Source organism: Hipposideros armiger, unplaced genomic scaffold, assembly GCF_001890085.2.
Source record: "Hipposideros armiger isolate ML-2016 unplaced genomic scaffold, ASM189008v1 scaffold_198, whole genome shotgun sequence".
Lineage (NCBI taxonomy): Eukaryota > Metazoa > Chordata > Mammalia > Chiroptera > Hipposideridae > Hipposideros > Hipposideros armiger.
Genome location: NW_017731548.1, coordinates 162,115 through 166,920, shown reverse-complemented (window position 1 = coordinate 166,920; position 4,806 = coordinate 162,115). Strand labels below are relative to the sequence as shown.

The following is a 4,806-nucleotide window of genomic DNA, read 5'->3' as shown; positions in this document are numbered from 1 at the left end:
GTTTTTTCTCACAGATGAACTGTGCAGCCTTTTTCCCCGGTTCCAAAAAGAAAGTTCTCCCATGATTTTTTCCCGCCCCAAAAAGGTTTTATTACACACAGAGGGGCTGGGGCTCAGTCCTTCTTGGCTGCTGCCTTCCTCATGGCTGCAAGGACATTGCTCAGCTCCTTTTTCTTCCTCTTGGCGCGGATGTGTGTCCCCACCCTTTTCTTGATGAACTTCAGGGCCTGCTTGCCCTTAGAGACCCTGAGCAGCTCCATGATGCCGCTCATAGGGGGCAAAGTCGCACACCTCTCGGATCATGTCCTGCACGAACTTGGTGTGTTTGTGGAGGCCCCCACGGCAGCAGCTGGGCCTCAGCTCGCTGACGTTCTTGGTCACCTTGTGGCCCTTGTTGAGGCCCATGGTCATGGAGTAGTGCAGAGCCATGGCTACTGCTCCTAAATGGCTGCTGTGGCTGAAGGGCCAGCCACCTATCTTTTGATTGGAGCATTTAATCCATTTACATTTAAAGTAGTTGTTGATAGATATATAGTTATTGCCATTTTATTATTCATATTTATGTTCTTTTTTCCTTTTTTCTTTTCATCTTAAAGAAGTCCCTCTAAGATTCTTTGTACTATTGGTTTCATGGTGATGAACTCCTTTACTTTTAGTCTTCTCTGGAAGCTCTTTATCTGTCCTTTGATTCTAAACGATTGCTTTGATGGGTAGAGCAATATTGGTTGTAAGTCCTTATGTTTCATCACTTTGAATATTTCCTGCCATTCCCTTCTCGCCTGCAAAATTTCTGTTGAGAAATTGGCAGACAATCTTATGGGAGCTTCCTTGTAGTTGACTAACTGCTTTTCTCTTGTTGCTTTTAAGATTCTCTCCTTGTCTTTAACCTTTGGCATTTTAATTATGATGTGTCTTGGTGTAGGCCTCTTTGGGTTCATCTTGTTTGGGATTCTCTGAGCTTCCTGGCCTTGTATATCTATTTCCTTCACCAGGTTAGGAAAGTTTTCTGTCATTATTTTTTCAAATAGGTTCTCAATTCCTTGCTCTCTCTCATCTCCTTCTGGTCCTTCTATGATACAAATGTTGGTACACTTGATGTTGTCCCTGAGGCCCCTTAAGCATTCCTCATTTTTCTGGATTCTTTTTTCTTTTTGCTGTTATGATTGGGTGTTTTCTGCTATGTTATCTTCTAAATTGCTGATTTGGTCCTCTGCTTCATCTAATCCACGGGTGTCAAACTGGTGGCCTGTGGGCCACATGTGGCCCTTGAGGTAATTTTTTGTGGCCCACGATGCTCTGAAATAAAATGAAAATAGAAAAAATTGTTATGAAGAAAATAGCACTTAGGGGAGATCGAGGCAAAACCGTACACACAATTCCCTCATTAACCCTTTAACTACTGAAGACGAGTATACAAAAAATTACCTCGAGGGCCGCATGTGGCCCGCAGGCCGCCAGTTTGACACCCCTGATCTAATCTGTTGATTCCCTCTAATGTATTCTTCATTTTAGTTTTTGTATTCTTCATTTTAGTTTTTGTATTCTTCATTTCTGACTGGTTCTTTTTTATGTTTTCTGTCTCTATTTTTATGTTTCCTATCTCTTTGTGGAAGTTCTTCCTGAGATTATTGAGCATCCTTATAACCAATGATTGGAACTCTGCGTCTAGTGGATTGCTTGTCTCCATTTTGTTTTGTTCTTTTTCTGGAGCTTTGTTCTGTTTTTTTTTTTTTTATTTGGGACATGTTTCTTTGTCTTCCCATTTTGGCTGCCTCTCTGTGTTTGTTTTTTATGTGTTTGCTGTTATGCCTCCCAGTCTTAGTAGAGTGGACTATGTAGTGGGTGTTTTGTGGGACCTAGTGGTGCAGTCTCCCTGGTCACTAGAGCTAGATGCTCCAGGTGTGTCCCTTGTATGGGTTGTATGTGTGTTTCTATAGTAGTTGAGCCTTAGTTGCTGTTTACACATTAATGGGAGGGATTGATCTTCAGGCTGATTTGTTGTAAGAACTCATTGTGACTACAGTGGAGGAGCTGTTGTTCAGGGGCTGACCCTACAGAGAAGGGTTCACTTTAGTGGGGCTCTGATGCCTGCCCAGTTTGCCCTTTGTGTGTGTTGTTCTTGGAGGCAGCCAAGTGATGTTCTGGCTTGGTCTGAAGCTGGCTACTGGGTGTGCCAGCCCTGGGGGCTAATGGGAGGGGCCCCACCACATGCTAAGCTTAGCTGCAACTTGTGCCCTTCCTGGTGCCACTTGGTATGGGCCACAAAGCAATCCACAGATGGTTACAGCACACACTGGGCTTAAAGGTGTCTTGAGAGGCCAATCTGTGAATCAAGGCCAGCTGCCGCTAGTGCTGGCTTAGGGCTGCTCAGCCAGAGGTCTGGAACACGCTGAAGCCAGATGCTGCTTATTTGGGTTTTGTGAACCTTGGAGAGATTTTAGGAAAGCCTACAGCATGAGCTAAGACAGGTTGTTTATATGGAAAAATCCCTTGAAGCGGTTTGGGTAGGGTAAAAAGTTGGGTGGGTGGGGTCTCAGGGAATCACTAGGGTAGGACAATTGAAAGGTGATAGCCAGTTTGATGGAGATTCAGATATGTCGTCCACCTGTGTCTGCATGCAGGGAGAGAAAAGAGCTCAACACAAAAGCAATGGCTTCCACCAGCTCCTTCCTCTGAGAGAAAACTGCCCTTCCAGCCCTCACTCTGAAGCTGGACAATTCAGTTTCTCCCCATATGTTCCTGGTGCCTTTTGAACTGCTGCCCCAGCACAGGAGCTCAGAGCGAGTGAGTTCATCAGCAAGTAAGTCCATGCATAGACTCTTTCAGAGGAGCACTTAGGACTGCAGCCGCCTTCCATCTCACTCAGCCACATTCTTTGCTAGTGTGCACAGCCAGGAGTTATAGGGACTTCTCTCTCTGACCCTGGAATTCTGGGCTGGGGAGCCTGGTGTGGGACTGGGACCCTTTGCTCCTCCAGGGGGACCTCCACAGCTGAGTTATCCCTCCTGATTTTTAATGGTCACACATGGGTATGGGGCCAGCCTGTTCAGTGTCTCTGCCTTTCCTACCACTTTCTGGGTGGCTTCTTGTGTATGTCCATAGTTGTACGGCCTCAGTTCAGTTAGAATTCAGGCAATTTTCAATGACGGCTGTTCTGTAGTTTAATTGTAATTGATGTGGTACTGAGAGGAGGTGAGCACAGCATTTACCTACTCAGCCATCTTGACTGGAAATCTCACCTGATACATATTTTTACTCATGGATTCAAAGGAATAAAATGTCAATAATTTGAGTTTCTATATTTATCATTTCTTAGTGAAGTGTATTTCCCTAAATAATGTTCTATAAAAATGATAACGTATGTTTCATTAAGAGGTACTTTGTTAGAGAGATACAAAACACAGCCCTGTTCTCCTAGTTAGGAACAAGTGTTTGGAGGCATCTCAAGCCTCATGTTTTGCTCTCCAAAAAGAATCAGAAACCTAAAATTGCCTCCTCTTTTTCCCTTTGGGTGACTTCCTTTAATTCATAACATTGATCTCTTGTGAGTCTGAGAACATGTTTTAAAGTGGGGTGTGTATGCATGTGGGAGTAACAGTGAGAGATGGAGCAGGAAAATGAAAAGATAGCATGACCCAAATGTCTGGAAAATAGTCTCTAATTCTTGATTTTCTCATTGCTATTAAAAACAGCTAAAATGGCCATTATGAACTAACTCTACCTCAACCATTAGTTATATACAAGTAAAATAATTTTAAAGTAAAATGAAAAACAAAGAGAGAAAACAATCTCATTCTAAAGTATGCTCACCTTTTCCAATAAATTTTAAAATGACAACTAAAAGTATTCTTTTGCAATTGCTTACATATTTTACATTGGAAATATGCTGGAAAACAAAATTACTGGAAGATAGGAAGTACAGAAATATGTTGTCTACCATGAGTATAGATGCAGCTTCATGAATCTAACTTTATTTAGCCTTCCACCCCACCTTTTTTTTTGGCCTGGAATTACAGTAGGGACAATGAAAAGCTCATGGAGATGAAGTCATAGTATCTCCAATAATGGAGAGGGAGGAAAATGCAAATGCTAGTTGGTAAGTAAAGTTTAGAGGTGGTTCTTCAATAGGTGTAATAAATCAAGTTAGAAATATATCAATACACCATTGGTTTGAAGTAGTACATTTTAAGTAAATGCCCATTATGAGCAAGTTATTCTGCTGAGCACTATGGCAGATACAAAGTTGTTAAAATGCAGCCAATGTTTGTAAGAAGATCACGATTTAGAACAGATAGTCATATATGAATCATTGAATAAAGATATGCATGTAAGTTGTACTCTATTATATTATAAATGTATGCGTTCTTTCAAAGTAACACATTATAATTGATAAATAAATAGTAAAAATAACAAGTGCTTAAGAAGAGGTGTAAGCAAGGAAGACACCACTGTCTTTTTGAGTGAGTTAAGATATTCTAATAAGAGCCAATATTATTCAGTACTTACTATGTGCCAGGAATGTTCTAAGGACTTTATATGTATTAACTAATTTTATCCATATGATAATCCTAGGAGGTGGAAGCAATATTATCATTCCTTTTGGCACATGAGGAAATTGAGGTCAAAGAGGTTGAGTAACTTGCCTAAAGTAGACAGAATTTGAACTTTGCTGTCTAGATCCAGATGCCATGTTCTTTATTATTGTTCATGACTCTGTATGAGGGATTTTGGTTGCTGATCCTTCAGATTTTTATGACCTGGATATTTACAAGCAATTTGCTTCTAAAACAACTGTGAAGATGAAAT

The 4,806-nt window shown here is 41.2% G+C and overlaps 1 pseudogene; it reads right to left on the bottom strand.

Annotated features, from left to right (window-relative positions):
• Window positions 1-113: 113 nt before the first annotated feature.
• LOC109388461 (60S ribosomal protein L36 pseudogene) lies at window positions 114-429 on the bottom strand (annotated as a pseudogene).
• Between the last annotated feature and the right edge of the window lie 4,377 nt (window positions 430-4,806).